This window comes from Lichenostomus cassidix, chromosome 3 (assembly GCF_008360975.1).
Source record: "Lichenostomus cassidix isolate B80296 chromosome 3, HeHo_3.0, whole genome shotgun sequence".
Classification (NCBI taxonomy): Eukaryota; Metazoa; Chordata; class Aves; order Passeriformes; family Meliphagidae; genus Lichenostomus; species Lichenostomus cassidix.
The window spans coordinates 72,913,908-72,927,303 of record NC_139483.1 but is presented as its reverse complement, the minus strand read 5'-3'; the positions used below and the strand labels follow the sequence as shown (position 1 = coordinate 72,927,303).

The 13,396-nt window shown below is 36.8% G+C and overlaps 1 long non-coding RNA gene across 1 annotated transcript; it reads left to right on the top strand.

Annotated features, from left to right (window-relative positions):
• The first annotated feature begins 318 nt into the window (after positions 1–318).
• LOC146439992 (uncharacterized) lies at positions 319–8,196 on the top strand. Its single transcript, XR_014851329.1, has 3 exons — positions 319–486; positions 6,502–6,612; positions 7,938–8,196. It is a non-coding gene; the product is annotated as an uncharacterized LOC146439992 (long non-coding RNA).
• The last annotated feature ends 5,200 nt before the right edge of the window (positions 8,197–13,396 follow it).

The following is a 13,396-nucleotide window of genomic DNA, read 5'->3' as shown; positions in this document are numbered from 1 at the left end:
AATGGCTGAGGAGCTTAGTGCCTTCATTGCCTCAGTCATTAATGCCAAAACCAGTTGTCCTCAAGATACTCAGCTCCCAGAGCTGTAAGTTAATGACAGGGAGCTGAGTAAAGCCCCCCTAACCCTGGAAGAAATGGTTAAGAGACCAGCTGTGCCAATTAAATACCCACAACGCCATGGACCCAGATGGGATGCACCCAAGAGTAAATGAGGAAGCAGGTGAAAGAGCTTGCCAAGCCAGCTTCATTTACCAGCAGTCCTGGTTAACCAGAAAAGTCCCAGTTGTGTCCTCTTTCAAAGACAAAGGCAGGACTGCAAATTGCCCAGCTGTGTGCTTTGTACCTTTTGTAAGCTTGTAATGTAACATTTCCTGAGATTTTTGTTAGCAGGGATTTTTGTTCAAGGATGTGGGGGCAATCATCACAACTTCTCTCTGACTGTGCATCTTGTGCATGATACTACCATTAGCTAACCCCTCATGCGGAGGTAAGCACCCTTATACCCTCTCTCAGCAGACATAGTGCTCTGAAATCCTGTTTTCCCTGTAAGTCTTTTTTTTCAGAGAGCAAATTAGATACATTCCAGATGAAAGTCTGTTCTTTAGCATCCTATTCCAGAAAGTCAGGAAGAATAAGCATGATTAATTTGTAACATTCTAATTGATCTAAACGCTCTTTCCTTGGTTTGAATTCCAAATATTTAAAGCACCCTACATGTTTTAATTGATGATGTGTAAAAGTAATGCATATCTGGATATCTAGGCTTTACTTTCATCATACTATTTTTTAAAACCAAAATTGTCTTGGCTGCACATTGCAAAATAAAATTTTTAAAGACCCCATGTTTTGGCATCATCAGTGAGAGCAAAGGCTTATCCAGACAATAAGTGGGAGAACCAAAATGCTGGAGACCCACACCATTCACTGTAATCACTCTGATGCTTCAAATTTGGGGACCCAAGAGTTAAATTATAATTTTAGTCTAAGGACGACGGAGAGGTTTATTTGCACAATGAATTATTGATTTTCCTTTTAGGCTCAATCCAGTTCAAGTTGTGTTAGTTGAGGTTTGCCTACCATGTGGGCTCACTTTTTGGTTATGGGAAGAGCATGGGTAAAATAAACTTGGATTTTCAGAAGCTTATGTAACAACCACTCGTTCTCTGCACCATTTTGGGTCCTGGATGGGATGGTAATTTTGGTATCTGTCTAGGGCAACTAATGTCTACGGCAAAAGCTACTTAAGTAATTCTGAAAATGGAATTCCCAAAAATTGGAGATTAGAGACAGATTGAATTTATTTTGTGTGCCAGGTCTTTCAAAAAATGAAAACAAAAAATGAAAATACTGTTGCAGGCTTCAATATAGAGCTGTAAGTCAATGATATAAACGAGGATTCATGTTAACTGTGGTAGAATTGGTATATTTAGTATATATTGTCTTGCTCTGTAAGTTTCAGAAGGTCCAAGAAGCTTTGGTAAGGTAATTATGTCTTGTTTTTTTTTTTTAAAAACACTCTCTATTTTAAAGAGTGCAGTATATACAAAACCTGGCATATATTAAAAAATAAAAACAAAGTACAGGCAAAAAATATATGTTAGGGACTAGCAGACTGTGTACAGCAAGCCAAGAGAAAAATATTATCAGAAGTCTGATGCTGGCATCCAGGAGGAGTGAAATATATTGTTTTCTTAAAAAATGACAGAAGTCTTCTCTAAAAAACCAATTATAAAAGTAAAAGTAAAAAGGAGCACTCATTCATCAGCTAATTTTGCTTCCTCGGAGACTCCACAAAAATAACAAATCTATATATCTGACTTCAGTAAATATGTTATAATAAATAACCATAATACTTACTTCTTCATGATCGTGCACTCCCTTTCTGAAGTATTGTTGTGTTTATATATCGTGGTGGGTACACCAGTGGAAGAGCAGGTAGGGATCATCAGAATCCTAAGCATTGCCTTGAAGATTGCAATTAATTTTTATCTGAATAATTTGCAATTATGCTGACAATTTGTGTCAGTATAGAAGTGACAGAAGTACTGTTGAATAAATGCTACAAGAATTTGAGGATTTTAGGATGTATGAACATCTTATTTTACAAATGAAATCATCCAAATTGGAAAAAAAAGAGACCGAGGCAATTATGTATGTATATATGAAATATAATTTTAGTGTGTAAATTCCATTCTGAGGATTTTAACTATACAAAAATGGGATACAGATTATAATTTACTTCTACTATTTTATCTTCCTTCTTATGGATTTATTTAAATCAGAAAATGTCAACAACTTCTTGTTTTGCTGCAACATATTTGAGTCACCAAAATAACCCCCAGTGACTGCAAGGAGCAGTTAAAATATGATCTCAGAAGTTAACAAGGCTTGCTTGTTAAAGAAAGGGAACTTCTATGAATAAGTGGTTTTGAGAAGGGGATAAAAAGGGAAAATCTTTCCATTGCATTTCTATCTCAAGGAACTCAAAAAAAAGTTTTGTCTTTGTTAATTTCATAGTTTTTTGCTTTATAAGAACTCAGAAATTCAGTATATAGAACTACCATCAATATATAACTATGCTAAATATACGGAAGCAAAAGGTGGATGAAGCAGAATAATTATTACTTGTATATGAATGTTTCATAAGGAACAAAAATTATGGAAGTCCCTAGTTTTATAAAATCCATGACTATATCCAAATTTGCTGTGATTCAATCATATTTTCTCCAAAGCTATTGTTACGAAAATCATGTCCTTAAGTATAAGGATTTATGTTACCCTATTAATATATCTACAAAACTAAGAAAACAATCACAACAAATACAATTTCACAACAAAAATAAAGCCTCCCTTTCCTCATCCTTTCTCCTTGTCCTGTGTTTCCCCTTCCTTTATAATAGATACAGAGATATAGGTTAATGCAGCGGTTGTAAGGAAAGAATAACCAGTACTATAATCAGATTAACAGAAGAAAGTGAGTGCAATGGTAAAAGAATTGTGCACATATACAGTACACTTTGCCTTCAATATACTTTAACTATGTGCTAGAACTCTTGTATTTAACCCTGGTCACTAACAGTCTCTGATCTGGACTGAACCAGTGACCTAAGAGAAAAGCTGAGGAAGCCACTGCTGGCAATCTAACTTCAAGATTCAGACCTCAGTATGATATGGAAGATAATATAGCCTTCTTTAGCACCATGGGGTGCTAAAGATAATATAGATTATTTATCTATTATTTATTATGGGGTGCTAAGATAATGTAGCCTTCTTTAGCACCATGGGGTCAAAAGTAGTCTAACCAATGTATCTCTTTTTGAAAGCAATTCCATTTTGAGTGTAGCACTGCTTAAAAGACAAAATAAAGAGCTTCTTTATAATTATTATATTCTGTCCTCTTTAAGAATAGATGGGCAAATATGTTTAATTACTAGCATTTTTTTAAAAAAGCATTTTTTCTCTCCTTTCTTAGTGGATTTGATCCAGAAAGCACAGTTATACCCAAGAGAACACAGTGCTTTGGTTTATGGGTCTTTTTATATAGCAGGCAATCCTCCCAATCAGGAGAAACCATTGTGATTTTTATGATTTATAGTATAATGAAGAAAAACTGAACAGTACATAGGCAACATACAAACTTTATCTTCATGCCTTTCTTCCTCCCCCTAACCCTGATAAGTGCTAGAAAAGGGACTTTTTCATTTCCCAGCAGCTATATCCCTGCAAAAGCTATAGCTTCATTAATTAATTACTTTTTTTAGGGAAGAGGGGAATAGCAGAGTCTACTGCTTAGTGCCCATCAGTGATAAATACTCCAGTTTCTTGTTTATTGCATTTGTGTTCTGGTAACCTTTGATTTTACATATATATAGAGAGAGCAGTAGGGCTGCATATGTCTTTCCTCAAAAATGTTGTCTGTTAGAATCATTGCTCCTGGAGGATTGTGGTCATATTGCATAGAGATTACATAGTTACTTAATAATTTCCCAGGGATAGAAGCAGAACCAGGAATACTTAAATACCAACTTGAGTTGCAATGTACTTCATAATCTATTCTTTTGAGTAGGACTCCAGAAAATTTATGCAGCACCTGGAGTGTTAAATACCTTGATCTACTCCAGGGAAGGTTAAAAATGAGGAACGATGTGGGAGTCTAAACATTAATATAATAAAGGCCAGTCCTCAAGACATATTGAAATTAATACAATTCCAAACAAACCCAAAACGTTCAGGCAAGGTTGCAGCTGGGATGTATATCCTTACATTTGCATGCAGTGCTCAAGAACTCTCATTCCAAAGATAAGGATTGGAGTAAGTGCATACTTTATATAACATAGAAGAAGATCAATTATTTTTATATAAAACACTATTTAATACTCAGAACTGGAGGAGTCTGAGGGGAGACCTCATCACAGTCTACAGCTTCCTCGCAAGGGGAAGAGGAGGGACAGACACTGATCTTTTGTGTGTGGTGACCAGTGACAGGACACAAGGAAATGGCCTGAATTTGTGTCAGAGGAGGTTTAGGTTGGATATTAGAAAAGGTTTTTCACCCAGAGGGTGGTTGGGCAATGGAACAGACTTCCCAGGGCAGTGGTCACAGCACCAGCCTGACAGAGTTCAAGAAGTGTTTGGACAATATCCTCAGGCACATGGTGTGACTCTTGGGGTGTCCTGTGCAAGGTCAGGAGTTGGACTCAATGTTCCTCATGGGTCCCTTCCAAGTTAGCATATTCTGTGATTCTGTCACTCAGGATTACTCATGCTGCTGCCTACACCACCTGTTACTGTGCCCACCAGCCCAGCCAGCTGAAGGCTACATCCTGCAATGGCCTTCACCCTCTGTGCAGGTCCCTCCAATGTCTGAACACTGAACAGGCACAGGGTCTTCTGGCAGGACGTGGGTGAGGGTGAAACATCCTCTTTAGTGAACTATTGTGTGTGCAGGAGCACTTGAGCTTTCTTGTGAACTCTTAAAATTACATCCAGACAACGTGCACCTGTGAGACAAGGTTTATGCCATACTTCCCTCCCACCACCCAAGTTTTCCAGAGCAGTTTTAGAAGCATTAAGGTTGGAAAAGACCTTGAGAATCATCAAGTCCAACAGTTAATTACTAAACCTTGTCCCTTTATGTCATGTCTACACATCTTGTAAACACCTCCAATGATGGTCACTCCACCACTTCCCTGGCCAGCCTGTTCCAAAGCTTGACAACCCTTTCAGTAGAAGTAATATTTTCCAATATCCACTCTAAACCTCCCCTGATGCAACTTGAGGCCATTTCCTCTTATCACTTGTTAGCTGGGAGAAGATACCAACCCCCACCTCACCTCAACCTCCTTCAGAATAAGATTCCCTCTGAGCCTCCTTTCCTCCAGGCTAAACAACTTCAGCTCCCTCAGCGGCTTCTCATAACACTTGTTCTCTAGACCCTTCACCAGCTTTGTTGTTTGTTGGACACACATTGGTCATATTTACTCTGCCCTACCAAAATCTGTCACTGGAGTGAGAACGCGAGATTGTTCCTTCAACCAAACCAGATCTGGAAGGCAGCTCTAATGTATCCAGCCTTGAAGAAAAAGGTCCAGGCATCTGGGGACAAGGTATCTTAAAGGCCTTTGACTCACTTTTTTAATTAGGGTGGGAGATAGGGACAATTATCTTCAAGGCCTGTTTACTAGTCATGCACTGTAAGAAAAGTAATTGCCACCACCCTGTCTCTCTCAGGCTGTTGTAAATTGTGTTCTCCCACTCTTCATTCAGCAGACCAGAACTGACACAAGCTGTGGGAGAAAGTGCTCATGCAGTTTTGCACCAACTGAATCCCTATTATTGCAAGAGTGTTTAAGGTTTTATTAATCTTACCCCACTCAGCCCCAGGACATGCTATTTAAAGTTGATTTTTTTTTTCTCACTTTGAAAACTAAGAAGACTTCTCAGCCTCTCAGCTGGATGATTTTAAAAGAAATAGCTTCTTAATGTATGGACATTTCTAGTCATTGGAAAGCTTCATATATGATACCTTCCAAATGCTAATTTATGTTCCTTGATCTCACACTGAGAAGATACCATGAACTTCTGCTCTGCTGCCTCAAGGAGGTCCATGTGAGGATGAGCAGTACTTGAATGACCAGTCCTCAGAAGAAGCCACAGAATTATGCCAATGGCAGTTCTTTGTTTCTGATAAGGATGGTTCAGAACCTCTTTGAATTCTTTATGCGAGCTTGTAGAGCAAGTAGGGTAGATGTATGCCCAAGCATTGCTTTGAAGATGAACAAACTTAAAAATTTGTCATCCAACTAAGTATTATACATAGGTCTTGTGTACATCTGAGGACAAAAAAGCTGAATGATAGAGCAGAGTAAAACTGTCTGTGAAGCCTAAAAGAAGAAATATAAATGCATTTGATGTGAATGTCTGGGATGATAATCAAAGTAAATTGCAGTGGAATTTTTTATAAGTAAGATTATGAGGGATTTTTGATTTTTATTCTTTGCAGGTCACCTCAGAGTTAAGGGTGAAGACAGTCTTTACACCATGATTTAATCCAAGACACAACAAAAATAAGACCATCTAATGAAAAGGAGAATTCTTGCTGAATTCTCAATCGGTAAGATGGATTTTGCCTTTCACCTAGGCTGTTTATATCTACTATGGCTCAAAGCAATGTTTTTGTTCTTTTGAGGCTCCATTTCTTTTGCTGACTTTCAGCATCAAAACACATATTTGGTTCGATCTCCAACATACAAAATTTCTTGCCTTCATCAGGTCTGACTTTGAGACACTATTAAGGAAACAGTCTTCTTTCTAGTCAAAGAGGAAAAAGGAACTTTCCTAATTGAATTGACAGTACTGCATAGATTTTAATTTTAAATATTAGCAGTACTAGTACAGCAATGAAAGTTATCCTACATGTGTAACTCATCTCTGAAGAATTTAAAGGGACAAATTATGAATAGACTTTCTGCCTGCAGACAGGCATGAGGTGAATATTTTTACTGGCTTTTGCTATAATATTTATTTGGCTTAGATTTTTTTCTTATGCTTAAATCCAGAAAAGGTCTTCTCTTTTAGCTTAGTTTGTGGGACAGATTATTTTGAAGCTTTTAAGTAGCAAATGCAAAAATTTAAGCAAGTCTGATGTTCCTTTTTGGAACAATCTTAAAAAGAAGATTGTTTGAAGTGAGAAATCCTATGTTTGCCTCAAGCTTTTCCAGTTAATTTTAATATAAACTATACCTACACTGAAGAAACAAGTAGCCTGGAATACACAGAATGGATCTAGTTATTCATTCTCCTATAAACAAAAATGTCTATTTCCCAATAGTGCAAAATATATCCCATCAGTGGAATCTTTCTTGAGTGGAAATCCTCTTTATTGATGCTCCTTCCACATGTTTGCTGAATTTTTTGCAATTTTGCTCTCTGATCACAGAAAGAACATAATTTTTCAAAGCTGTACTCTAGGTGTCATGAGTTTGGTGTGTGAGGGAAGCCTACATGTGATTAAAGATGACATGTCTGTTGTTAGAAAAGTAATAATGAAGAGTTAAATGCATGAACAGAATATGAATAGAATGGTTTGGGTCAGAAGAGACCAAAAAGATTATCTAGCTCAAAAGCCCTCTGCCAAGGGCAGGGACACCTTCTGCTAGACCAACTTGCTCAAATCCCCGTCCAACCTGACATTAAACACTTCCAGGATGAAGTATCCACAACTTCACTGGGCATCCTCTTCTGGTGCCTAACCACCCTCACAGTGAAGAATTTCTTCCTTTATCTAATTTAAACTTGCCCTTTTTCAGTTTGATTCCATTCCCTCCCTTTTTTTGTCACTACATACCCTTGTAAAAACTCCCTCTACAGGTTTTTTGCTGGCTCCTTCAGCTACTGGGAAGCTGCAATTAGGGCACCCCAAAGCCTTCTCTTTTTCAGGCTGAACAGGCTCAGCTCCCTCAGCCTGTCTTCATAGGAGAGGTGCTCCAGCCCTGTGATGATCTTTGTGGCCCTGCTCTGGACTTCCTCAAACAGGTACAAGTCCTTCCTGTGCTGGAGACCCCAGAGCAAGACACAGCACTGCAGGTGGGATCTCTGTGGAGCAGAGGAGCAGAATCCCCTCCCTCTCCCTGCTGGCCACACTGCTTTAGGAGCAGCCCAGGATATGACAGGCATTCTGGGCTGGAAGCACATATTTGTAATGCTTCCTCAACTTGAAAACTACAAAGCTATTACATTTGCAATGCACATTACAAATAAAATAATCATTTTCACATGAATGTCTATCTTTTTTAATCTTAACATGAAGGGAAGTTGTATAGAGCCTTTAATAAGCTATCACTTTTGTCACTATCATCCATATTCACATACTGTACATAATTTTTTTAGAAAAACAGGTTTTTTCTGAAGCATAAAGCTAAAAGTAGCATTTTTTCAAAAAAGGTTTTTTCCAAGGGCTCTTTTGACACTGAGTTGTTAAACACTTATGTGTCAAGTGATGCAAGAGCTACACTTTTCTGTATGCTTCAGTTTTGAAAACTATCCCCCCGCAAAATTTTGATGAATTCTCATCTGGTTTTTAGAAAATCAGGAGAGCACTCTTGGTAGGGGTGGCTGCTGGTAGGACTGGAAAATTACATTCATTGTTCTATTCCTTCACACCTGTGTTTGTGAAGGGTTAAACAGGTAATACAAAAGAGAAGTAGTCCTCTTAAAAAGGTTAAACTTCCCACTTTCAACAACCTGATATGTCTAATGTACAAGGTATCCTCTTTAAAAAGGTTGTTAAACATGAGTTTTGTTTACATATAATGTCATGCAGTTATCAGCATAATCAAAAACTTATTTAATCCTTTTCTAATTCTAAAGTGATTAGCAAGGGCTGAGAAATCACCTTATCTCACTAAAACACAGGTACGAACACAGAGTAAATATTTTGGTAAACAATTATTCTGCCCTTGCATATTCAGCAGTGTGCTAAATTATGCATAATCTTGCATAAGTAATAAGTGAAGGTAGCTTAAATTCAGGGTTTTTTTACCTGACCTATTTCTTTCAGTGCTGTTAGCTTCTTAAATCATGTATGAGCTTTCCATAAGGCTTCAATGAGTAGTTCTAGTGGAGAGACTTCAGTAATAAATTTCAGGAGAAGACAAGTTTTTTGACAGGCATAATGCAACACATACAGAGTTTGGAACTCACACTCTGGGAATTTAGAGCAATCCTTGCAAAGCAGCTTTTCCCTGTTACATTAATAGAGAAAATGAAGTATGAAAGTCCTCAGGAATTACTGCTAGGTGTAATTTAAATAATTTACCAGAAGACAGTTCAGCACATGCATAGAACAGGGGCATACAGAGTTTGCCATAAGCAGTTTATAAATAAACTATATTCTGCTGAAGTAAGTCAGGCATAAATTATAACTATTCCTTTTGTGGCTATACTCTGTTCCTCATTGTAATAGTTATTTAAAAAAAAAATCTGGGTTATGACCTTCTACTAGAAATCATAGGCTATGCCTGCCTTGTACCTTGCTTATGAGCATGCTTACATTTAATAGTTTGGCTGCTATGAGATCAAAGTAAAATTACTATTGCTGTGGGAGAAAAAAAAAAAAAGAGAAAGTGCATTACATTTCTATAAACAGAATCTAGGTAGAATTTTGTAGTTCATTGGAAAAAGGAGTTTTCTGTGCCAAAGACCATTAACTAGCATCTGACCATTTCATGAAACACTTATGCATTTTGTTAATGTATTATTCTATTTCTGGCCTCAAGTGCTGAAAGTTAAAATGACAGAACAACTTGAAAGTACCAATAGAAAATATGAAATTAAGATACTAGGGAGTATGGAGAGGGCAAAGAATCTTTTAAACACCCTTCTAGAAACCGGATGACTCCTGCTTCTGTACAGGAGCTGCAACCCTAATTTTTAGGGTTATTAAGGACTGTTACCATTTTCCAACCAGAAATGTTTTAATTTATTTTGTGAATGTTCGGAAATAAGAATCCAAGGTGAGAGGTCGATGATCCAGAGAGGTTCATTGATTTTTGTACACCAAATTAAAAATATATCTAATATATTTTATTCTGGCACCTATAAGTACCACATAAAGAAATGGAAAACATGGAGATGATTTAATGCTGTTTTACCCTTTTAATATTATAAAAGTTTAGTGATCTCTGATTCCTGTAGAGCACATATTAACACTAATGTTCTGTCTCTGGTGTTAAGTAGTGTACCTTCTTGTTTTTTTAAAAAATATGTAGTTTTCTTAATTTAATTAGGGAATTAACCCCTAATTAACCCTTCTTGTCTGTCTAATTAAGAGCAAAACATCACTGTTTTGCTGAAGCTCATTAACAGTCACAGATCAGAAAGATGGGCTTGCAGATTGATTGTAATTTTAAGAAAAAAAAATAACATTCTTAACACTCAAAAATTATTAAAGGTATTTTCTTACCAAAAAAAAAAAAAGTAAGTTTCTGTCAGAATTTGGTATTTTTCTGAATGAGATTTACTTACTTGTTTTTTCATGAAGTCATGTATAAAAATAGAAATTTTTAAAATATTTTTGTCGATTTGTATTGGCCCAAATTATTTATTTTTCATTGCTTATGTCATAATATTAATACATGCATAATAATACAAGTATATTTTAACCTATTTTTATATGTACATTAACACATCAGTAATTGCCTTGATGAAAAATATATAGGTATTAATACAGCTACACAATGTATAATGTCTGCATAAATAATTCAAGCTTTCTTAACCTAACATTTGTCAGTGCACCCAAAACTCATGCTAGCGTAAGAGTGAACATGGGAAATAGCTTAAAAATGCCTTTGCTTTTGCTTCTCTACTCTAAAAATATTTATGTAGAGGATGTAGGGGAATCTGCATGCTGTGGGAAATCCTGGCTGCCCATCTCAGGCTGCCTGGGGAGGTGAAGGGCTGTCTATACTTCACCTCTCTTTATCCACATCACAGTGGATAATTCTGCAAGTCCTCATTCTCAACAGCCCTGCTTCTGCAACCTTTTAGGCTGGACTGTGTGTCTTCCCAGGAGTGGTGCTGAAATGAGCTCCCACCCAGGTGGGCAAAGATTTACATGAGTGCAGTCGAGTGCCAAGCCAGACCTCATCTCTCAGGTTCTGCTGGGCACACTGGTCATATTCTTAAGACACTATTTTAACTTTTTCTTTCATAATTTTGTACCTATTGGCTGCTTAGTATGACTTACTGTGGAGTATGGACAGGGTTTATGACAGATGTCATTTGGGGGGGGAAATCCTCAGCTGTGCTCTTGATAAATGGAAAAGTATTTTCCATGTCCAGAGCTGATATGCATATGTGTATATTCCAAATTCTTAGATTTTTCCCTTAACTACTGTTTGAATGTGCTGGATATTTCATTTTATTTTCTAAGGAAAAGTTGACTCATTATCATTCTGGTTGAAGCAGTTGTGTTTCCTAGCGTAGAGCTTTTTCCATTATTAAACTGATCCGTTAGAAAATTAAGTAATGTTAACAAGAAATTTCTCCTTAATATGCAATAAATATAGGTTGTTGGAATGATAAAAACAGTTTAGTTCAAACAATTTAATTAACATCCTTACAAGGATCGCTGAAAATAAAGTGCAAAATAAAATAAAATCACTGTCATGATCCTGACCCTGTGTTGCAAATTAAAAACACAGTTAAGTGTCATAAATTTCAGCAGCTCAATTTGGGTTCACTTAACAGAATTATGACAAAAGCAAATGTTTTGTCACTTTCAGACTGTTGCCAGGAAAAATTGTAGTGCATAATTAATGATAATCCACTCTTTAATTTGTATATATAAAGGCACAGGGAGTTGCCACTGATAGCATAGAAATAACGTAATTTTCAGTGTTAAAGCAGCAGAATTGTTTCATCTAAAACAACGAGTCAGAGCAAGGATAATGGAAGGTGTCAGAGGCATAATAAATAAGATTAGAGTGGACAAGAACTGAAAAGTATTAACTGTACTGAAACTTTCAATTAGAAAGGCAAAGCAAATCCTTTATGAATCATCCCCTCCACCTTCTTTTAAACCTTTTTGAATAAATGCAGTTGAATTGCCGAAACACTAGTGAGTAAAAAATCAAGTTATTTCAAAGAAATGAATTATGGTTTTATGTTGTAACTCTGGACACTTAAGTAATTTTTAAGAACAAAGGTAGGCTTTAAGATCTTGAACACCTGTGCTTGAATAGGATAGTGATAATTGGCTGGTCACCTTCCTAAGCAGACTTGAAATATCGGAATATCAGTGAAGCAATGACAAAATACATTATGTGCTGGATACCACAACTCACACTGCTTTCCCAGTTTCCTTATGTGGATGGTATTTCTGGGTAATGCATCCTGCTAAACATGAGGACTACAGAAAAGCCAACATCAGGTGAATGATTAGATGTAGGCAGTTTCAATCAGTTCACTTCTGATATACTCATAATGTGAATTGACATTGAATTTTCTCAGTTGTGAAGCAGGTTTATCAGCATGGGCCTTCTAATTTTGTCCTTCTTTCACTTGCTTAGGAAATGTGACAATTGTTTCTTCTACGCAAGGACAATTCCATCTGTTCAGATATGAAGACAGACTCAGCAAGCATTAGGGACTGGGGTTTTTGAAGCCACTGTGTAGCAGGAGGTGTTAGGGATCCAACCACCATTTGAGTGGTTCTATCTGAGCATAAAGGACACCTGACTGTGTGTTTTACCACCAAATCCACAGTCACTCTCTAGTTAGATCTCTTAAAATCATATGTGCAGATTAGCTCTAGAGTGGCACAGGTGCCAGTAAGTGAGCTTTATACCTTCCTAGTAAAAGTTTTGACTTTTACCTTTTTTTAAAAAAAAATATAATTACCATTAATGTTTTGTAGTTTTGAAAATAGTTGCCTGTTGCTGTGTGAAACACATAGGAGTCTTGAGGTGGTGAAATTCTAAGTCCTTAGCAAGAGTTATTTAGGGATGCCTTTAATATAGCTAACCAATGTGCATACCACGCTGTTTCCGACAACCACAAAAGTTTTTCAGACTGTTCTCTTGGTTGGAATCCTTTTTGTCTTTGGTGAATCCTCTGCTGTTCCCAAATTCCCAGGATCCTATGCAGAAAACATGAAATGCTGCTAAAGTTATTACCCCATACATACTAAGTAATATCCAGAAAACTTTCTCTTCCAGCTGTGAAGAACTGATCTGTTAAACAGATTATTCACAAGACCTGCTTTCCTGTAATAAACCTAAAAGAAGCAGACTGAAATAAGCATGCTTTCTAAATACAATACATAAGTCTAGATGGAATTTCAGAGTAATATTTCATGCCTCTTGTCAACACATAAGGATAAAATGCTGTGTCAAAGT